Below are 22,647 nucleotides of genomic sequence, written 5' to 3'. Positions count from 1 at the left end.
GGTTGTCGTTAAGTTTCCAAAGGTGCCTATTAAACTTCTGTTCTTTTTTTTTCATACCTATCGTAAACCCATTACCGAATAATGATCACTGAAACTGATACATTCTACACCATATTCTGAAAGTAGCGGAACTAAGTGAGCACGAACATAGATGCGGTCTAACCTTGAGTGGCTGTCTCCTTGGAAATGCGTATATTGCACATCACTGTAAGAACCAATAACACTCCCAACATCCTCTAGATCAACATCCCACAAAATTTCAGGCAGAAGTGCGGCACTTTTATCTTGGCTAAGTTGCTTTTTCGATCGATCTACCGACCGGCACACAAAATTGAAGTCGCCAAACATTAAAACGTGTCTTTCACGCACCCCCCCCCCCCCCCCGCAAGAAAGACCTCAGATAAAAAAAAAGTTGTTCACGTTCTCGAGCATGATTAGGGGCGTATACACAAACCGCCCGCCACAGCAATCTGGAAAAAGAAAAATCACAAATAAGCAAACGTCCCCCTCACATGAAGTAACTTGTTGCTCGCTTATCCCAATGCTATTTCTAATAAACAAAAGGCGGCCCCCAGAAGTACCACTCGCGTGGCAAACGCATGCATTGTACTTCTTTCTCAAAATTTAAACCAATCGAGCCGTTTTTTTCTTCAGATTCAATTTTTGTTTCTTGGACAGCCATCAAATCAATGTCTTTTTCTAGTAACGTGCGACTTATCTGAAACTGTCTTCGCCTCTGCGACAACCCTCTTAAGTTTATTGTCGCCAAACGAAGCGGACTGGTGAGGTTATTAGTATCTGCCATTGTTTTAGTTATATTTAGGGTACGTCCGTACACAATTTTTTTTAGGAAACGTACGGACTCTGGTATGCAGTGATGCTCGTTGAACATGGCCCTCCCTTTCGAGCCGACGACTGTCAACCCACGTAGTCGCAGGCCCATTCCCGATCAAAGATCGGGTTATGGAAGTTCTTTCCGGGACACTACCTCAGCTAAGGCGGAGGTGGCCCGTGTGGCAGCCGTCTGTCTGGCGGGACGTTCGGTTTGACCTTCATCGTCGACCGTCGGCCTCTCTGGGTTTTCTGCGCCGGTCTTTCGGTACCCGCGCCGTCGGTGTCTCGGCTGTGGTCCTCAACATCGTCGCGCAACCGCTTTCCGGCACCCTTAGCGTCGGAAGTCATGTTCATGCTCTCGGAGATGCTGACTGTCTCGTCAACCGCGGTGGTATGGGGTGCTTGGATAGTTGAAGACGCACTCTTCGCCTCAACACCACTTTCGTTGATTGAACCTTCGCGGGTGGAGGCGCAGAATCCGGCACCTTGCCCTTATCAGTCCCCTCCGAGTTCACCTTTTCGGTCTTCATTTCCAGAGATGTAGACTGAGCATCCGCCCCTTCATTTGGTTCCTTAGCGGCCTCCTCGGCATCGTCATGATCCATAAGGAGCTCCGATTTGTCTTCGCTCCTGCCTGGACCAGCGACGTCGGCGTACGTTCTGACGCACTGGGTCTCGCGGTGGCCAAAGCGACGACACAGTCCACAGCGTGGAACCCGGCATTCTCGTCTAATGTGTCCGGTGCCACGGCACCGGAGGCAGAGGGGTGCTCTGCCCGGGACAATGACGAGAGCTACGTCTTCCGCGGCCCGAAGCTGATGTGGTAGGTCGTCCGCTGTCATTCCGGGCTTGAGTTTCAGGACCACAGACTGTGTCGTGGTTCCTTTGTCGTTGCAGCCTTGTACTTTCCACTTCTCCCTCGTCACTTCGGTCACTCTCCCGAACGGTGCCAACGCTGTTCAGACGTCTTCATCAGGAACACCGTGCAGCAGCCAGAAGAGCTTGAGCCTGACACTCCGTTTGCACGGGTCAATGACCACGCATCGATGTTCTTTAACAAGGAATGCTTCAGCGTCAAGTATCTTCTTTTTTGCCACCTCGTGGGAAAAAGTTACGGCTCACATATGATTCATCTGATAAGCACCCAGGGCTTCCACTTCTGGCAGGAGCATCAGTCTTGAAAGCGCGTCTCTGAAGTGCTAAACACGGTAAGGCCGTGCTTTAACTTCGCCGTGGATAAAAATAGTGTTCAAAACACTAGCACCTGAAGGAAGTTGTGGTAGAACCATCTGGTAGTCCGGAGAAGGCTTTTCCGTTGACCGGAAACCGCGGCCAAGGGCCGCTGTAACCGCTCCTGGGGAGCAAGACATTCCGAGACCGCTCACTGCATGGCCGGAAGTTGAATCCGTCTGGGCTACCGAGGCAGACAGGGCACACGACGAGACACGTCCAGTCTCGTTACTGCTATTTTGGACGGAGTTGAAAGAAGTAAAATAGCGTGAAGCAGTTACCCCTCAAAATATTGGAATCCACTTTCATTATAATGCCCGAATATGAGTGCACAATTGTGCAAGGAAGCAAAAACAATGCGCCGCCTTTGCCCCGAGTGAGGATCGAACGCACGACCTTCAGATTATGAGACCTACGCGCTGCCTACTGCGCTACCTTTTTTTCTTTATTGCCAGTACTCGACATAAAAATTCCTTAAAAGATATACAAAAAGACAAAACAAAACAGGAATGAATACAAAAATCGAACAATAAACAGTACTAAACACATGCGTTGCCGTCGGCTACTATGGAATGACGTTGTCTTATTAAATTTCCTTGAGTGCTGTCAGGAGTTCAACCCTGGACAGCCACTCAGGAACAGGCAGTTGCAATTTCTGCACTTCCACATACCGTTGCATGCATTCCCGGAAGTATACACGCGCCGGTCGGGCATCCGGGTCACAATGGTAGCCCGCCATTCTTGCGCGCCATAAACAGTGGAGGCCCGTAAGCATGATGACGTCGTACGGGAAACCTTCGTCATCATCTACTGGCAGAAACCTGATTCCGTGGGGATTTATCGGTAACTCCTTTTTTTAGAGTCCTTTGCAGCACGTCCCAGAAAAAAAACCCTTCCCAACAGTGGATGAAGACATGTTCTATGGTTTCTGGTTTTTTGCAAATAAGGCAATGTGTTCCCCATGGCATGTAGAACCCACGTTGTTCCAGGAAGATTTTAACAGGTAAAGTGCCGGTGTGTAATTTGAAAAAGAACGATTTCGTGGCTGGTTGAACTGGCATCATCTTCACTCTTTTCAATACGTCTAGGCCTTGGCCTCCACTGTACACGGCTCTGTACATGGGTACAGGCAAGACACTGTCGCACAAATCACGATATAGCTTTTTCCGTTTTGCACCCCACAAATATGAGCTTGAAAAACGAACACGTAAAAAAGAAACACTCTGAACTATTTCCCGAAAGAAACCACGGACTGGTCCTGGCATTATTTCCGTACCTACAACGAATTCGGGAAATGATCTTGACAGCCTCATTTGGATTACCGTGCGCAGAAAGGGGTAGTTTGTATCTCGAAAGAAGAAGAATCTATTCACCAGTTGACGCAAGAAGAGGTGCACCAACCCCAGACCACACCTTCACACGTCGGAAGAGATTATCTCGGCTGCATCGCTCCCAGCTCGATGCCCACACGAATACAGCGAACACGCGGTGCAGTTTCTGCACATTAATCCGAGAGCACTTTAGGACCTGCATCACGCACCAGATCTTTGTCACGAGAAACATGTTGCACGCTGTAGCTCGCGCGAACATGGACAAGTGACCGGCATTCCATCGGTCGGCTTTTTCTTTCAGTTCTTTTGTCCGCTCCTTCCAGTACTCGCTACTGTCCTTGTAGGCATCAAGGGGTGCGCCAAGGTACTTAACTGGAGTCGTGACCCAGTTTACATTCGAAAAGTGGTCTGGTGTGGACGGCCATCTCCCATGCCAAAACACCAAACATTTCTGCCAATTCACGAAGCTATTAGTGGCGTTACCAAACTGTCTGACGATGCTCACAGCGTTCAATACACTTTGCTTATCTTTACAGCACACAGCCACATCGTCAGCGTATGCCAATAGCTTCACCTCTGCTGATTGAAGACAATATCCCTTAAAGCATTCATTTTCGATGATGGCCTGACATAGCGTTTCTATGTAAACACAAAACAGGAGTGGACTGAGTGGACAACCCTGGCGAACGGAGCGCTTCACGTTAATGAGGGCCCCCAACGTCTGACTAATTATAAGTCTGGTATAGCACCTCCGGTACGCCATGGTCACCCCCTCCGTGATTATGTGGCCAAAATTAACATGTTCAAGGATGGTATGCAATATCTCGTGAGAAACACAATCAAACGCTTTCTGCACGTCAAGCTGGAGGATCGCTGCTGCATCACACATGGCGTCACAACACTCCAGCACAGACTTCATCTTATAAATGTTAGTAAAAATGGTTCTGCCGCGAATGCCACACTCCCGTGTGGGCCGACTACTTCTTTAATAACTGACTGGTACCGTCGTGCCAACACCTTCATCAATATTTTGTAGTCGCAATTAGTAAGCGCTATGGGTCTGTAGGAGGAAAGTTGCTTGAGCTTTTCGGTGTCTTCTGTTTTCGGCATTAGTACGGTATGGGACTGGCCAAAGGATGGTGGAAGTATTTTCAGTTCGTATGCTTCGTTGTAAACGGCGGTTAAGATATGAGCTAGGTGGCCTTTAAAAGATTTGTACCAAGCGGCACAAAGACCGTCGGGACCTGGCGACTTGACAGGATTCAGGTCTTCGATGGCCTTCATCACTTCATGTTCTGTTAATGGCCGTTCTAAGGTTTCTTTAACTTCACACGACAGCTGTGGCATTCGTTGCAAAAATAAATTATTGAAATCGTGCATGTTGACAGGCCTGAATGCAAAAGGTTTTTGTAATGCTCAAAGAACGCATGCCCTATGTTATTGTTATCGGTTAATACCACCCCTTCATATTCAATGGCCTCAATCTGCTTTCGTCTGGAATGTTTTTTTTTTTAGTCCCAGTGCTCTTTTCGTTGGCTTTTCCCCGCATGTTAGTCTGTTTGCTCTAGCACGCACGACTGCGCCTCGATAGCGCTCTTCGTCGAACACTTCGAGCTTTTTCTTAACAGCGCGCATATCGTCTTGATAAGCGCCCGGTTGCTTGCATTCCAGCGTCGCCAATCTTTCGAACAATGTTTTTAAATCCTTTTCTCTGGCCTTTTCCTCAAAACGCAGTACGCTACTTCTTTCAATTGCTTTCATTTTAATGGTTTGCTTCAAGAACTCCCATTCCTCGCCAAACTTTATAGAACTGTCCGTTGCAAAAGAATTCAGAGCAGCCACTACCTTTTCATTAAAAGTTTCATCCCGTAGCAGCTCAGCATTTATTTCCCACAGTTCCCAGATGAATTTGTTTCGTTCTTTCTTGCTGCCTACCCTGCATTTTACCAGGCAGTGGTCCGAGAATGATATGGCCGCAACTGTATAGCACTGGCATTGTTCTACTAAATCGTATGATAGATAGATCCGGTCTAATCGTGCGTGACTTGTGCCCTGAAAGTGAGTGTACATCACGTCTCGGTCAGCCCGAAAACACTCAGCGACATCTTCTTATTCGAACTCATGTATAATTTGTGCGAGGATATCGCTGCTTTTGTCATAAACTACGCGTCACGTAGGCCTATCCTCAGCGTTCAATACGCAGTTGAAGTCGCCTACACACGCTATCATTTTTTGCACATGGAAATGATGCTTCAAAGTCAAAAAGAAATTTGCCCTCTCTTGCAGAGTATTAGGCGCATAAATGCAAAACACGCGCCATTGGACAATACAATAGCTGAAGTCACAAAAGACGAGAAGTGCACGAGAAGTAACCATCTATGACAACACCAGGGAGCTTCCTCACGAACAGCACACACCCTGCCGAAGTCCCTAAGGCGTGGCTCACTACCGTATAGTAGTTATACGTGAACCTTTGCACCATGCTCCCGGTCTCCTCCTCGCCGCCTACCTTATTTTCTTGAACGGCGAAAACGTCGAGGTCATGGTCCACTAGTAGCCTGTAAACCTGACTCTGTTTCTTTTTGGCGGCCAGACCTCGAACGTTTAGCGTGCCGAGGCTAAGCGACGGGTTGGTAGCCATTACTGATTTAAACGGGAGGGGAGAAGGCCCGGAGCATGGTGCTCACGTTAACGTCTAGCTGACCGCTAGACGCCTCCGTGGCCATCCGGTGGCCGTCGTCAGAGTTCGTCTTTGGTCGGCGTCGGGGTGAGCCTACGGTCAGCCTCCAGGTTCGGCTTAGGCTTGAGGGTGGAGCGTCTCCCTGGAAGCGTCTTAGGGGGCGGTGGCTCGTAGTCACCGCTGGCCTTTCCGTCGACTTTGCCCTCTCTTGCCTTATCCTCCTGCTGCAGGGACCTCTTCACCGGTGCCGAGACGCTTTCGACGCGGGCGATAGCAGGGGTCGCGTTGTCGTTTTCCGCTGCCTCCGTAGTATCAGTAGCCGGCTGGCGGCTCTCGTGTTCTTTCTGGGCCGCAGTGACGCTGTCTAGTGTTGCTTCTGGCTCGTTTGGAGGAGGGACATTATTCGGTCCTCCTTTAGTCGGCGTCGTCATCCCGCTCACTTGTGCCACCGAATTGCCGTTTCCAGCTCCCTTGGCCGCTTCCTCGGCCTCGGTCACGTCCATCATGTGGTCTGATGTCATCGGCTCGCTCTCCGCCGACCCCGCGGCTACTGCGTATGAACGCACACAGTCTGCGTCGTTGTGTCCGAAAAGCCTGCACCGGGAGCAACGGGGAACCTTACATTCTCGACGAACGTGACCATAGCCCCGGCAGCGCAGGCACTGCATGGGGCGACCTGGCGCTACGACCAGCGCAAGCTCGCCGGCGACGCAGATCTGGTGGGGCAGGTCGTCGACTTTCAGTCCACCCTTCAGCTGGAGCAGCACAGCTCGGGTCGTCGAGCCCTTGTCGGAAACGCCATCGACTCGCCAGCGCTCCCGGGTTACTTCCGTCACTTTGCCAAAGGAAGCCAGCGCAGTCTTTACGTCTTCAACACCCACACCATGAAGACGCCAGTAAAGGCGAAGCTTCACTTGCTGTTCTTTAGGGTCGATGACCAGGCAGCGACGCCCCTTGACCTGAAGCTCCTTCAGTGCAGCCAGCTTTTGGGCCGCCTCGGCTGTCTTCATCGTCACCGCCCATACGTGGTTGATTTGGGACGCTCCAAGGGCGACGACGGCAGCGACCATACCAAGAGCTTGAAGCGCGTCCCGAAAATCCTCTACGCGAAACGGGCGAACACGAGTGTCGCCGTGCCAAAAAACTGTGTTTAACACAATGCGTCCTGTAGGTAGCCGAGGCAAAATAATCTGGAAATACTTATCTTCCGATGTCGAAAGCCTGTTGCCGCGGCTAACAGCCACATATGCCGCTCCGTCGGAGCCCATGATCCCGCGATCCGTTTAGCTCGGGAGCCGGAAGCAGAATGGTGCGCTACCGAGGCAGACAGGGCACACGACGCAGACAGGGCACACGACGAGACACGTCCAGTCTCGGTACTGCTATTTTGGACGGAGTTGAAAAAAGTAAAATAGCGTGCAGCAGTTACCCCTTAAAAGATTGCAATCTACTTTGCTTATAATGCCCGAATATGAGTGCACTATCGCGCAAGGCAGCAAAAAGAAAGCGCCGCCTTTGCCCCGAGTGAGGATCGAACTCACGACCTTCAGATTATGAGACTGACGCGCTGCCTACTGCGCTACCGAGGCAGACAGGACACACGACGAGACACTTCCAGTCTCGTTGCTGCTATTTTGGACGGAGTTGAACAAGTAGACTAGCGCGCAGCAGTTACATCTTAAAAGATTGGAATCTACTTTCATTATAATGCCCGAATATGAGTGCACTATCGCGCAAGGCAGCAAAAAGAAAGCGCCGCCTTTGCCCCGAGCGAGGATCGAACTCACGACCTTCAGATTATGAGACTGACGCGCTGCCTACTGTGCTACGGAGGCTTTTTTTTTTCCTTTATTGCCGGTAAACAGCAGTACATCGGAAGGACAACATAAGGAACATATATACACAGACAGATGAACTTCTCATCCGTTAACAAAAATTAATAAGTAAAAGCCGCCTGTTATATGTGAGCTGGCGTTGTTTAAAATTCTTTAAGATTAGCCAGGGGTTCTATCCTGGCCATCCAAGGCGGTGGGCACTCATGTGTAGCAAGCACATCAAGAAAACGTGTTATTTGCTCTCGAAAGAAAACACGGGCTGGTCTCGCATCGGGATCGCAATAGAAGCCAGCCATGCGGGCTCGCCATATACAGTAGAGGCCAGTTAACATTATCTGATCGAAAGGTGTTCCGTCCTCGTCATCTATCGGTAGATACCTTATGCCATGTGGATCAAGAGGAAATTCTTTCTTTATTGTTCGCTGCAGAACATCCCAAAAGAAAACCCCCGCCCAACAGTGTAAAAAACATGGTCTATTGTTTCTAGTTGTTTGTATATGAAGCAATCTGAGCCCCATGGCATGTAAAAGCCTCTTTCTTCTAAAAACGTTGCAACTGATAGTGTTCCTGTGTGTAGCTTGAAAAAGAAAGTTTTCATACCAGGCGGTACCTGCATTTTTTTAACACGTTTGAAAACATTCTGGCCTGGGCCTCGACTGTACATAGTTCGGTACCGAGGTGGGGGAAAAAGGCTGTCCAATAGATCATTGCGCAGCCTTTTTCTTGTGACCGTAAACAAATATTCTTTGGAAAACCGTACAGCAAGGAAACGAACACTCAGCACAATTTCCTTATAGAATCCGAACACTGCCACCGGTACACTTTCAGAGCTTATAATAAACTCGGGTAACAAATGCGCAAGTCTAACTTTGCAAACCAATTGAAGAAGTGAATTATCATTGTTCCTGAAGAAAAAGAACCGTCAGACTAATTGCCTCACAAACAGGTGGGCCAGCCCTAGCCCTCCATCTTTCACCCGTCTGAAAAGATTGTTGCGGCTGCATCTCTCCCATCCAGAACCCCACACAAACACGGCAAAAACTCTGTGCAATTTCTGTACATTGGCTCTGTTACAAAAAATGAATTGCATAACGTACCATAGCTTAGCTACGAAAAACAAGTTGCACACTGTAGCCCTGGCAAATACTGAAAGGTGTTTGGCTCTCCACGCCTCAGCCTTCTCTTTAACCCTTTTAAGCTCGCACTGCCAGTATTCGTCGCTCTGTTTATAAGCTTCAAGTGGTACACCCAGGTATTTTACTGGCGTTGTCGACCACGTGACATTCGCAAAGATAGCGGGGGTCTTAGGCCACTCCCCATGCCAAATACCGTGGCACTTGCTCCAGTTTACTCTACTTCCAGTGATTTCGCCAAATTTTTTAACAACATTTATCGTTTGCAAAACGCTCTCCTTGTCATTGCAACACACGGCTACGTCATCAGCATAGGCCAGAAGTTTAACTTCTGATGCTTGCATTGTAAACCCATGAATACATTTGTTCTCAATCACTGCCAAACACAGAGTCTCTAGATAAATACAGAACAGGAGTGGGCTGGCTGGGCAGCCCTGACGCACGGAACGTTGAATGCTGATGGGGGCCCCCAGTGACTTGTTAATTATAAGCTTAGTACTTCCGTTCCGGTACGCCATGGCCACCCCGTCAGTAATTATGGACCCGACATTTATATGTTTTAGAATGGCAATTAAAATAACATGAGCAACACAGTCAAAAGCTTTCTCCAAATCATGTTGGAGAATAGCAACTCGCGACCTTAAGGCGTCACAACATTCCAGAATTGATCTCATTATGTGTATGCTTGTGCTAATAGTACGTCCCTTGATGCCGCATGTTTGGTGACTACCTACTATGGTTTCCATTACTGATTGTAACCTGCAAGCGATGATCTTCATGAATACTTTGTAATCATTGTTGGTAAGTGATATTGGTCTGTTCGACGTTACATATTTTAGTTTCGTAGGCTCGTCGGTCTTAGGGATGAGCACGGTGTGTGCTTCCGCGAAAGAATATGGCAATGCGTTTACTTCATACGCTTCGTTAAAGACGTCAGCGAGAAGAGGCGACAAGGCTGATTTAAACTTTTTATAAAAAGCGGCGCAAAGGCCATCCGGACCCGGCGATTTTCCAGTTTTTAAATCATCAATTGCCTTTTCCACTTCACGTGCTGATATCGGTGCCTCTAGTCTGTTCTTCGTGCCGTCGTTGAGTTGCGGCATGCGTCCCAAAAACGTGGCTCTAAAGGCATCTACGTCAACAGGACTCGATGCAAAAAGCTGTTGAAAGTGCTGGAAAAACACTTGCGCTATGTCCTCACAGTCGGTTATTTCGTGATCATCTACTTCAAGTACATCTACGTGGTTACGCCGTGCGTGCCTCTTTTCAAGACCGAGCGCACGTTTAGTTGGAGCCTCATCTGCTGTCAAAGCCTCTGCCCTTGCGCGTATAATCGCTCCCCGATATCGCTCTTCATCGCATATCTCCAATTTCGATTTGATGCTACGCAAATCGTCTTGGTATGCGCCCGGTTGGCTGCACTCTAAGGCCGTTAACTTTTCCAACACCACCCTTAGTTCTTTCTCTTTAACTCTTTCTTCGTACTTTATTTTGCAGGAGCGATCGATGGCGGCTAGTTTAATTCGTTGTTTAAAATTTTGCCACTTTTCGGTGACTCGCAACACGTTATTTCCCACTTCTGTCAAATATTCCTGTACTTTGCTTAGAAAAAGCTCGTCAGTTAACAATTTGGAATTCATTTTCCACAACTCCCACGTGAAAGTGTGATGTTTTGCTTTGCGTCCAACATACATCTTGACCAAACAGTGATCAGTGAATGAAAGAGGCGTGACACCGTAGCTGTTACACAGGGGTATTACTTCTAGTGACACGTACATTCTGTCTAGACGCGCGTGACTATTGCCCTGGAAGTGTGTGTAATGAACCTCGCGTGTTCCAACCAGACAGTCAGCCACGTCGTCTAGGTCGAAATCGGTTAATAATTCAGCGAGCACATGGCAGCTTTTGTCATTTGTTCTTCGGCCTGTTCTGTCCCGATCTCGGAGTACACAATTAAAATCTCCCAGAATTATCACTTTTTTGTTCATGCAAATGTGCGTCCTTAAGGATGAAAAAAACAGAGTGCGCTCTTCACAAACATTAGGTGCATAAACACACACAACACGCCACGAATCATTACCAACATTAAAGTCAACGTACACTAACCTGCCTGAAGGGCATGAAAAATAATTTTCGATAGATAAGCCAGGAAGTTTCCTAATAAATAAAATAACACCCGCCGACGCACCTTTAGCATGGCTCACTACCGCGTAGTATAAAGACGTAAACCTTAGCACCATGCCCCATGTCTCCTCCTCCCCTTCAACCTTTGTCTCTTGCACGGCCAGAACGTCGAGGTCTTGGTCCACCATCATCCGGTACACTTGGCTTTGTTTACGCTTGGCGGCCAGACCTCTTACGTTTAGCGTGCCTAAGCTAAGCGTTGGGTTGGTTGCCATTGCTAATACGAGAAAGTTAGAGAGGCCCGGAGCACTGTGCTCACCACAACGTCTAGCCAGCGGCTAGACGCCTCCGGGACCGTCCGGTGGTCTGGTGTGGTCCGCGGACGGCTGTGGCTTGTCGCCGGCTTTCCTATCCCGATGAATGTTTGGAGAGGGCTTGAAGCTGCTCCTTCTCGTCAAAGTTGTCTTTGCAGGTGGCCCGTCGGCATGGTTCTTTGCAGCTGTTTTCCCATCGGTAGCGTCTAGCGGCCTCTTAAAGGTAGCGTTGCCGCTCGTATCCATAGGGTCGCTGGTTGGGGGCGGATCCCCACCTTCTGTCTCGCATGCGGCTTCATCAACTACAAGGCAGTTTTCCTTGCTTTTCGCCCGCTCTTCTGCAGGACCCGTTGTCGTCCCATCTTTCTTTTCGAGGGTAACAAATACATCTGTATCTTTCGCTGCCTTCGATGTCGCCTCTGCATTGCTGGCGCTCTCCTTGTCACCAGCCCCCTTGGCAGCGTCCTCGGCTTCAGCAGCATCCATCCTCATCTGCGCGACGACCTCGTTCGCTGGTGGCCCCACAGCTGCAGCGTACGTGCGCACACACTGATCTTCAGAGTGTCCAAAGCTGCGACACCGAGCGCAACGCGGTACCTTGCACTCGCGACGGACGTGTCCGACACCCTTGCATCGTAGGCACTGCATCGGCCGTCCAGGCGCTACGACAAGGGCCAGTTCACCGGCAACTCGGATTTGGTGCGGGAGGTCATCGACTTTCATCCCGCTCTGCAACTTCAACAGAACGGTCCGCGACGTTGAGTCCTTGTCGCCTACGCCTCTGACAAGCCATCGTTCTCTCGTCACTTCCACGACCTTGCCAAAGGCCGCTAGCGCTGCCTTTATATCTTCGTCCGCCACCCAATAAAGCAGCCAATGAAGGCGGAGGCGTACCTGTTGGTCTTGAGGGTCGACGATAACGCAACGACGCCCCTTCACGTTGAGCTCTTTCAACGCCAGCATCCTTTTCGTTGCTTCGTCACTCGAGAAGGTGACTGCCCATACGTGATTGATCTGGTAGGCTCCAAGGGCCATGACCTCCTGCAGCAGTCCAGTCGGGATGAGTGCATCTCGGAAGTCTTCGACCCTATAGGGCCTCGCTCGCACGTCGCCATGCAAAAACACGGTGTTTTTGACGACAGGTACCTTGGGCAGTGGTGGCAAAATAAACTGGTAGCTCGTTTCCTCGTCATCGTCCATAAGCCTGTTACCGCGGCCGGTGGCCGCAAAAGCCGCTCCTTCGGAGCCCATGATCCACACGTCCGTACAGCTCGGCTGCCGGAAGTAGAATGCTGCGCTACCGAGGCAGACAGGACACAGGACGAGGCACTTCCAGTCTCGTTGCTGCTATTTTGGACGGAGTTGAACAAGTAGAATAGCGCGCAGCAGTTACCCCTTAAAAGATTGGAATCTACTTTCATTATAATGCCCGAATATGAGTGCACTATCGCGCAAGGCAGCAAAAAGAAAGCGCCGCCTTTGCCCTGAGTGAGGATCGAACTCACGACCTTCAGATTATCAGACTAACGCGCTGCCTACTGCGCTACCGAGGCAGACGGGGCACACGACGAGACACTTCCAGTCTCGTTGCTGCTATTTTGGACGGAGTTGAACAAGTAGAATAGCGCGCAGCAGTTACCCCTTAAAAGATTGGAATCTACTTTCATTATAATGCCCGAATGTGAGTGCACTATCGCGCAAGGAAGCAAAAAGAAAGCGCCGCCTTTGCCACGAGTGAGGATCGAACTCACGACCTTCAGATTATGAGACTGACGCGCTGCCTACTGCGCTACCGAGGCAGACAGGACACACGACGAGACACTTCCAGTCTCGTTGCTGCTATTTTGGACGGAGTTGAACAAGTAGAATAGCGCGCAGCAGTTACCCCTTAAAAGATTGGAATCTACTTTCATTATAATGCCCGAATATGAGTGCACTATCGCGCAAGGCAGCAAAAAGAAAGCGCCGCCTTTGCCCCGAGTGAGGATCGAACTCACGACCTTCAGATTATGAGACTGACGCGCTGCCTACTGCGCTACCGAGGCAGACAGGACACACGACGAGACACTTCCAGTCTCGTTGCTGCTATTTTGGACGGAGTTGAACAAGTAGAATAGCGCGCAGCAGTTACCCCTTAAAAGATTGGAATCTACTTTCATTATAATGCCCGAATATGAGTGCACTATCGCGCAAGGCAGCAAAAAGAAAGCGCCGCCTTTGCCCTGAGTGAGGATCGAACTCACGACCTTCAGATTATGAGACTAACGCGCTGCCTACTGCGCTACCGAGGCAGACAGGGCACACGACGAGACACTTCCAGTCTCATTGCTGCTATTTTGGACGGAGTTGAACAAGTAGAATAGCGCGCAGCAGTTACCCCTTAAAAGATTGGAATCTACTTTCATTATAATGCCCGAATATGAGTGCACTATCGCGCAAGGCAGCAAAAAGAAAGCGCCGCCTTTGCCCCGAGTGAGGATCGAACTCACGACCTTCAGATTATGAGACTGACGCGCTGCCTACTGCGCTACCGAGGCTTTTTTTTTTCTTTATTGCCGTCTTGGACGTGTAATACAAAGTAACATATGGTAAAACACTTCAGCCACACTTGGGCTGAGGCGAGTGGTGCTAAAAACTTTTCAATTGTGACAAATCATCAAACAGTGATATCCACTCTGGTGGATCAGTCTGAGCCCTGAAACATTCGCGAACATAAACAACACTTTCGATGAAGTTTCACGTGTGGATCTTGTATTTATGTCTGCATGTCGCCCCTGCATTCGCGTTTTCCACAAACTGTGGAGGCCAAGAAGCATAATTAAATCGTAGGGCACTTCTTCACTTTCAACTGATAAGTACCGGATGCCGTAAGGACTTAAAGGGAGTTCCTTTTTAATCGTCCTCTGAAGGACATCCCAATAAAAATTTGGATCCCAACATTCTAGGAAAACATGTTCCACTGCCTCGGGCTTCCTGCATAACAAGCAGTTTGTTGTCCATGGCACGAAAAAACCTTTATCATGCAGCCAGGTTTTAACAGGCAGCGTACCGGAATGCAGTTTAAAAAAAAAAAAAGTTTTGACCACAGGTCTAACGGGCATGTTCTTAACTCTTTTTAAAATATCTTGCCCTGGGCCTCCAAAGTGTGGTGTCCGATAAATGGGTACCGGCAACATCACGTCAACCAACGCTTTGTACAGCTTTTTCTTATTGACATTACATAGGTATTCAGGGCTGAAATGTACTTCCAACATCTTGCACGAAAGAACAACCTCGCGCAAGTATCCTGTCACAGCACCACACATGTTATCACAGGAGACTATCCTTCCAGGGAGCAGTCTCTGTAGGCGCACTTGCATAACAGATCTTAGAAAGGGATCACTTTGATCACGCAAAAACATAAATCGCGAGACCACTTGACGCAAAAAAAAGATGCGCCAGGCCAAGGCCTCCGCTTTTAACGGAAACAAACAGGTTAGTTCGGCTGGTTCTTTCCCAGGTGGACGCCCAAATAAAAACAGCAAAAACACGATGCATTTTTTGAATAGCTGTTCGGGTCGCACACAGCACATTCATGACATACCAGAGCTTCGAAATAAAAAAGACATTACAGATAGAGGCACGGGAAAACACTGATAGCTGTCTTCCTTGCCACGCGACCGCTTTCTCTTTCATTCTCGAAGTTTCTTCTTTCCAGTACGAGCTGGGATCCCGATAACAATCCAAAGGTACTCCTAGATACCGCGTTGGCAAGGTGGACCATCGAAGCCGAGAAAAACAACCCGGTGTTACGTCCCATTCGCCATGCCAAAAACCGGAACTTTTTCCCCAATTGATCTGACTTCCAGTCTGAGCGCAGAATTTTTCAATCACAATTGTCGCTTCACAGATGCTCTGTCTATCAGCGCAAAACACCGCTATATCGTCAGCATACGCGAGTACTTTCACGTGTGATGACTGCAGTCTGTAACCTGAAATTCGGTCAGAGTTGATAATTGCCAGGCATAGTGGCTCTAAATACACTGCGAAAAGCAATGGGGAAAGCGGGCATCCCTGTCTTACTGAAGAACGTACAGCAAGTTTGTCAGTGAGATCGCCATTAACTATAATGCGGGTCGTACAGTTCTTGTAGGCCATTTTTACGCCCTCTACTATAATGTCACCTAGTTTGGAGTGTTCCAGGATGGAAAAAAGGATTTCGTGGGAGACGCGGTCAGAGGCTTTCGACAAATCGAGCTGCATCATTGCTATCTGACCGCCAACTGCATCGACACACTCTAATACGTTGCGTGCGACATGTATATTTGTAGCGATGCTACGGCCTTTAATTCCACACGTCTGGTGAGACCCTACCAATTTCGTGACCACAGACTGCAGCCTTTTTGCTAGAACCTTCATAAATACTTTGTAGTCGACGTTGGTGAGACTAATCGGTCGATATGACCCCACCAACAGTCGTTCTTCCGGATCATCAGTCTTGGGAATTAGAACGATGTGGGACGTATTGAAAGACAATGGAACCTGTTTGCGCTCATAAGCCTCAGTTATCACATGGAGCATGCACTTTGCAACAGGAAGCTCAAAGGTTTTATAAAAGGCCGCACTTAGCCCATCTGGTCCAGGAGCTTTCCCAGATGGTAGGTCGTCTATTGCTTTTTCTATCTCCTGTAAAGTTATAGGCAGTTCAAGACGTTCCTTAATTTCATCATCTAGTCTTGGCACCAGCCTCAAGAAGTCTACATGGAAGCCTTCTATGGTCTCGAGCTTATTGCTAAGAAGTTCTGTGAAATGTTCGGCTATAGCACACTGAATGTCTCTCGCATCTTCCGAAGTCCGGCCGTCAAATCGGATGCTCCTAATTTTTTTCTGGCAAGCGCATCTTTTCTCGTCTGATAGCGCTCGTTTTGTCGGCGTTTCGCCAGCCCACAATTTTTCAGACCTTGCGCGTATGACGGCGGCCCTATACCTGTCGGCGTCGATTCTTTCGAGCTGGCATTTCACTTCCCGTATTTCTTTCGTGAAAGTTCCCGGCGCGCTATTTTCCATGTTCAGCATCCATTCAAGTTGCCCGTTCATTTCTTTTTCTTTTTCTTTCTCTTTATAGCGAGCCACGCTGCTCTTTTCTATTGCTTTCATTTTTACCCACTCTTTGAACCCCTCCCATTCAGTTGCAAAACTAGCTGGCTGCGCGTCTAGCAGTTTGTCTAGCTTGGTCTTTACTTGCATAATGAACTCTTCATCCTCCAAAAGCTTTGTGTTCAATTTCCATAAGTGCCAGTTAAAGCGCGATTTCCTGCCCTTCATTCCTAAAGTCATGCTCACGAGGCAATGATCACTGAAAGGCACAGGTTTAACGTCATAACTTGAGCATAGCGGCATAAGATCGACAGATACATACATTCTGTCTAGTCTCGCATGGCTCTCCCACTGAAAGTGCGTGTATTCTGGGTGGGTCACAGTGGAAAACACATTGCCAACATCCTCGAGACCATACTCATGCACAAAAGTATTCAAAACTTCAGAGCTCTTGTCTCTCAGTGGCCTAAACTTCACTCTGTCAGCTGCGGCGCACACACAGTTGAAGTCTCCCAGTACAAGCAAAAACTTGTCGCCATTCAACCATGGCTCAAGGGATTCAAAGAAAATTTTACGCTCGCTTTCTACATTAGGAGCATATACACAAACAATTCGCCACCAAAAATTCGAAAATGTGAAATCAGCAATCAAAAGGCGACCACTTGGGCATGCAAATACAGACTCTACGTTCACTCTTAACGTCTTACGTATGAATACAAGGCACCCACCCGACGTCCCAACAGAATGACAAACGCACACATGAAAGTTTGCTTGAAAGGAAGACACCATGCGGTCAGTGTGCTCTTGGCTCTCTATTTTCGACTCTTGTAAAGCAATTATATCAATATCGTTATCCAGAAGAAGGCGATTAAGCTGGTATTGTCACCTTCTTGCTCCCAGACCTCTGACGTTCAAGGTCGCAACTCGAAGTGGTGCAATAAGATTAAAAGCCATGTCTTAGAAGAAGAAACGCCTCTATCCGCATGGTGCCTACCTTCATGGTTGACGTAGCCTTCCTCACGACTGCCAGGACCTCTTGACACCGGTCGACCAACACAACCGGCGCTGACACCGACCAGGACACTGTGTTACTACGGAGGCAGTTTCCCCGCCTTCCGCGTGTCGGCCGGAAGGTTCGGCCGCGGTTTTAAAGACGAGCGTCTCACTCCCCCTGCCTTCGGCGGAGGCTCATCGCCGCTACCGCCAGGCTGCAGCTTGACGTCTCCGCTTTCTTCATGCGGACGTTTTCCAGCAATGGTGCTCGCCGCTTCCTGGTTCGTCTCCATGGTATCAATGCCGGGGGTCTCCACGCTGCTTTCTTTAGCGTCCGCGGCTTTCGCCGCCTCGTTTGCCTTGTCATCGTCGTCTTGTTCAGGCTTATGCTGCGCCTGTACACTACCATCTGTTGCGCCGGAGGGCCCCGCCTTCTGCTTCACCAGAGTCGTGAACGATGGCTGAGTATGGCGCTGTGGTTGTCCACCCACACGGGCTGCTTCCTCAGCATCCGTCTCGTCCATCAGCATCTCGGACGAGTCCTCGCTGGTTCCCGGGCCTGTAATGCTCGCGTAAGTGCGAGTACACTGGTCTTCGTCATGCCCGAAGCGTCGGCAGATTCCGCAACGCGGGACTCCACATTCCTTGCGGATGTGGCCCGTACCGCGACACCGAAGGCACAGCGGGGGTCTGCATGGTACCACGACAAGCGCCAACTCACCGCCAACGCTCAGCTGGTGTGGCAAGTCATCCAACTTCACGCCTGCTTTCAACTTGAGGGTGACAAGCCGGGTGGTTGATCCCTTCTCTGTCATACCTTGCACACGCCAGCGCTCCCGGCCTACTTCGGTAACTTTTCCATAGGGCGCAAAGGCGACACGCACGTCCTCATCAGGCACATTGTGTAGAAGCCAGTGGAGCTTCAGTCGAACGTCCTGGTTCGCCGGGTCAATCACCAGGCAGCGCCGGTTTTTTACACGCCGCTCCCCAATGCTCGAGATCTTCTTCACCGCGTCCGCGTCCTTGAAAGTGATAGCCCAGACATGGCTCATGCGATACGCCCCCAGGGCGATAACATCCGGAAGAAGCGAATGCGGTGCCAATGCGTCACGGAAATCTTCAATCCGGTACGGTCGCGCCGTAATATCAGCGTGCAAAAAAAAAACTGTATTTAAAACATAACGACCTGTTGGCAGACCTGGCAGAACAACTTGGTAGGTGCCCTCCTGTTCCATCGTCCTGTTTCCGCGGCCAGAAAAGGCCGCTGAAGCCGCTCCAACGGAGCCCGTCATCATGCGTCCGTCACGCTCGGTGGCCGGAAGCAGAATCTACTGCGCTACCGAGGCAGACAGGGCACACGACGAGACACTTCCAGTCTCGTTGCTGCTATTTTGGACGGAGTTGAACAAGTAGAATAGCGCGCAGCAGTTACCCCTTAAAAGATTGGAATCTACTTTCATTATAATGCCCGAATATGAGTGCACTATCGCGCAAGGCAGCAAAAAGAAAGCGCCGCCTTTGCCCCGAGTGAGGATCGAACTCACGACCTTCAGATTATGAGACTGACGCGCTGCCTACTGCGCTACCGAGGCAGACAGGACACACGCCGAGACACTTCCAGTCTCGTTGCTGCTATTTTGGACGGAGTTGAACATAATAGCGCGCAGCAGTTACCCCTTAAAAGATTGGAATCTACTTTCATTATAATGCCCGAATGTGAGTGCACTATCGCGCAAGCCAGCAGAAAGAAAGCGCCGCCTTTGCCCCGAGTGAGGATCGAACTCACGACCTTCAGATTATGAGACTGACGCGCTGCCTACTGCGCTACCGAGGCAGACAGGACACACGCCGAGACACTTCCAGTCTCGTTGCTGCTATTTTGGACGGAGTTGAACATAATAGCGCGCAGCAGTTACCCCTTAAAAGATTGGAATCTACTTTCATTATAATGCCCGAATGTGAGTGCACTATCGCGCAAGGCAGCAAAATGAAAGCGCCGCCTTTGTCCTGAGTGAGGATCGAACTCACGACCTTCAGATTATGAGACTGACGCGCTGCCTACTGCGCTACCGAGGCAGACAGGGCACACGACGAGACACTTCCAGTCTCGTTGCTGCTATTTTGGACGGAGTTGAACAAGTAGAATAGCGCGCAGCAGTTACCCCTTAAAAGATTGGAATCTACTTTCATTATAATGCCCGAATGTGAGTGCACTATCGCGCAAGGAAGCAAAAAGAAAGCGCCGCCTTTGCGCCGAGTGAGGATCGAACTCACGACCTTCAGATTGTGAGACTGACGCGCTGCCTACTGCGCTACCGAGGCATTTTTTTTATTACCTTTCTCAGGATTGAAACAAAGCGATACAATCACAAATTCACACTACATAAAGTAATTAAAAACGCTTGCCCGCTTTGGGCAAGCGTGGGTATTTAAAACCGCTTCAGGTTGACAAGAGCATCTAATACAGGCATCCATGCTGGTGGATCAATCTGTGCTTTATATATCTCACGGATAAACGCGATACTTTCTTTGAAGTATTCTCTGGCTGGCTGGGCGTTCATATCTGCATGATACACTGCCATTCTTGTTTTCCAGATGCTGTGAAGACATAAAGCCATAAACATGTCATACGGCACTCCTTCATCATTATCGGTTGGGAGGAAGCGGATGCCATATGGGGTAATCGGTAACTCTTTTTTTAAAGTACGTTGCAGTATGTCCCATAAGAGGGTGGCATCTACGCAATCAAGAAAAATATGGTCGATAGTTTGTGGTTGCTTGCACAATAAGCAGTTTATCGTCCAAGGCACGAAGATACCCTTCTGCTCTAACCACGGTTTAACGGGCAGAGTTCCGGTGTGCAAGTAAAAGAAGAACGTTTTCACCGTGGACCGTACTGGCATCCGCTTCACCCTTTTCAGTACATCTTTGCCTGCTCCTGTTGACAACATGGTGCGATACAGTGGTTCTGGTATACATACATCAACAACATCTTTGTACAGTTTCTTTCGTGTGACATTGCTTAGATACTGTAATGAGAACCGTGCTGCGAGGAACTCGTAAGACCAGACGACTTCTCGCAGGAAGCCTCGTACTTTCGGCCCATCAACCCGATCAGACGACACAATAAACGCTGGCATAACGTCACACAATCGCATTTGAAACACAGTACGTAGGAAAGCATTGCTTTGCTCTCGCATAAAGAGAAATCTGGACACTACCTGTTTTAGAAACAAATGCGCCAAGCCCAGTCCGCCACTTGTCACTGACCGGAATAAATTTGTACGGCTTGTACGTTCCCAAGTTGATCCCCATATATACACTGCTAGCACCCTGTGGAGTCTTTGAATGCTTGCTCTCGTCGCACACAGTACTTGCAGAACGTACCAAATCTTGGCTACAAGAAAAAGGTTACATACTGTTGACCTTGCAAATATAGATAAGTCTCTCCCTCCAAATTTTGTCGATCTTTCTTTTATTTGTTCCGCTTCATTTCTCCAATAATCACTAGTGTCTTTGTAGTGATTTAAAGGCACCCCGAGGTATTTCGTTGGCGAAACCGTCCACTGCATGCTTTCAAAGACGTCCGGGGTGTCGTCCCAATCCCCATGCCAAAAGCCCAAAGATTTGCTCCAGTTGATAACGCTTCCGGTCGCTTTACAAAAACTCTTCGCCACACTGATGGCATTCCTGACACTTTCTTGGTCAGAACAGAAAACTGCAATATCGTCAGCGTACGTAAGTAGCTTAACCTCGCTTGTGCTCAACCTAAAACCTTTTATTGCACTCGATGACATGATTTTTAAACAGAAAGGTTCCAGGTACAGCGCGAACAGTAAAGGAGACAAAGGGCATCCCTGCCTAACAGAGGACTTTATCTGGAAACTGGCAGTTAATGATTTATTAATTTTAATCCTGCTAGAAATGTCTGCGTAACACATTTCTATACCTTCTGATAGGACCTTCCCGACATTGATGTTTTCTAGAATGTTGAAAAGGACTTTATGCACAACTCTGTCGAATGCCTTCTCTAAATCCAGTTGTACCATGGCGACCTTACCACAGTACGCATCACAGCACTCCAGGACGGTTCTAGCCACGTGTATGTTTGTTACAATGGACCTTCCTTTTATGCCGCAAGTCTGATGCGGCCCCACAAGCCTGGTTATAACACTTTGCAGTCTCCTACCCAAAACTTTAGCGAAGATCTTGTAGTCCGTGTTCGTTAGAGTTATCGGTCGATACGCTCGTACAGAGAGCAAGGCAGCTGGATCCTCTGTTTTTGGAAAAAGTACAACATGGCTCTGCCTGAAAGAAGGAGGCAACTTCTTTGTTCTGTATGCCTCCTTTATTACGTTATGCAGGACAACTGCTATCTCAGTTTTAAAAGCCTTGTAGAATTCTGAGCCAAAACCATCTGCACTCAATTCATCAATTGCCCCCTCAATTTCTGCAACGCTGATTGGTGCTTCGAGATTCGTTTTAACTTCTGCTTCAAGTTTTGGCATGTGTCTCAAGAAATCGCTTTGAAAACCTTCCACAATCTGTGGCTCGTGGCCAACTAAACCCCGATAATAATCAACAAATGCGCGACGTATCAGTTCCTCGTCTTGTACAACTTCATCTCTGTACATTATCGCCTTTATTTCGTTACGCGACGCATAGCTTTTTTCATCTGATAGAGCGCGTTTGGTCGGGGTTTCACCCATATACATTTTTTCCGCACGCGCTCGTACAACTGCGCCCCTGTACTTTTCTGTATTAATAATTTCTAGTTTGCTTTTAATTTCTTTTATTTCTCTGGCAAAGTTACCCGGGGCTCTAGCTTCTGCATTCCAATAAAAATCAAGCTGGCTTTGGAGCTCAGTTTCTTCTTTGTTTTGCTTCCTCCGCAATGCCCCGGCTTTTTCGATGGCTGAGATTTTTGCGTTTTCCTTAAAATGTTCCCATGCCTCCGCATAACACTCCGGTTCATTTGCCAGTAGGTCTCCATTTTTTTTCTTTTGTTTCCTTCATATATACCTCATCATTGAGGAGTTTGACATTGCATTTCCACAGCTGCCAGTTAAATTTCGCCGGTTTCCTCGGACCTAGTGC

At 48.8% G+C, this 22,647-nt stretch overlaps 11 non-coding genes across 11 annotated transcripts; all 11 read right to left on the bottom strand.

Annotated features, from left to right (window-relative positions):
• Positions 1–7,591: 7,591 nt before the first annotated feature.
• Positions 7,592–7,664, bottom strand: TRNAM-CAU (transfer RNA methionine (anticodon CAU)). Its single transcript has one exon. It is a non-coding gene; the product is annotated as a tRNA-Met (tRNA).
• A 173-nt stretch (positions 7,665–7,837) lies between these two features.
• Positions 7,838–7,910, bottom strand: TRNAM-CAU (transfer RNA methionine (anticodon CAU)). Its single transcript has one exon. It is a non-coding gene; the product is annotated as a tRNA-Met (tRNA).
• A 5,051-nt stretch (positions 7,911–12,961) lies between these two features.
• TRNAI-GAU (transfer RNA methionine (anticodon CAU)) lies at positions 12,962–13,034 on the bottom strand. Its single transcript has one exon. It is a non-coding gene; the product is annotated as a tRNA-Ile (tRNA).
• Positions 13,035–13,207: 173 nt separating this feature from the next.
• Positions 13,208–13,280, bottom strand: TRNAM-CAU (transfer RNA methionine (anticodon CAU)). Its single transcript has one exon. It is a non-coding gene; the product is annotated as a tRNA-Met (tRNA).
• A 173-nt stretch (positions 13,281–13,453) lies between these two features.
• Positions 13,454–13,526, bottom strand: TRNAM-CAU (transfer RNA isoleucine (anticodon AAU)). The gene has a single exon. It is a non-coding gene; the product is annotated as a tRNA-Met (tRNA).
• Positions 13,527–13,699: 173 nt separating this feature from the next.
• TRNAM-CAU (transfer RNA methionine (anticodon CAU)) lies at positions 13,700–13,772 on the bottom strand. Its single transcript has one exon. It is a non-coding gene; the product is annotated as a tRNA-Met (tRNA).
• Positions 13,773–13,945: 173 nt separating this feature from the next.
• On the bottom strand, positions 13,946–14,018 carry TRNAM-CAU (transfer RNA methionine (anticodon CAU)). Its single transcript has one exon. It is a non-coding gene; the product is annotated as a tRNA-Met (tRNA).
• Positions 14,019–19,069: 5,051 nt separating this feature from the next.
• TRNAM-CAU (transfer RNA methionine (anticodon CAU)) lies at positions 19,070–19,142 on the bottom strand. Its single transcript has one exon. It is a non-coding gene; the product is annotated as a tRNA-Met (tRNA).
• Positions 19,143–19,311: 169 nt separating this feature from the next.
• TRNAM-CAU (transfer RNA methionine (anticodon CAU)) lies at positions 19,312–19,384 on the bottom strand. The gene has a single exon. It is a non-coding gene; the product is annotated as a tRNA-Met (tRNA).
• A 169-nt stretch (positions 19,385–19,553) lies between these two features.
• Positions 19,554–19,626, bottom strand: TRNAM-CAU (transfer RNA methionine (anticodon CAU)). The gene has a single exon. It is a non-coding gene; the product is annotated as a tRNA-Met (tRNA).
• Positions 19,627–19,799: 173 nt separating this feature from the next.
• TRNAV-CAC (transfer RNA methionine (anticodon CAU)) lies at positions 19,800–19,872 on the bottom strand. Its single transcript has one exon. It is a non-coding gene; the product is annotated as a tRNA-Val (tRNA).
• Positions 19,873–22,647: the final 2,775 nt, after the last annotated feature.

Source organism: Dermacentor andersoni, chromosome 3, assembly GCF_023375885.2.
Source record: "Dermacentor andersoni chromosome 3, qqDerAnde1_hic_scaffold, whole genome shotgun sequence".
NCBI classification, from domain to species: Eukaryota; Metazoa; Arthropoda; class Arachnida; order Ixodida; family Ixodidae; genus Dermacentor; species Dermacentor andersoni.
Note: the sequence above shows the minus strand (reverse complement) of the source record. Positions and strands in the feature narration are given on the sequence as shown.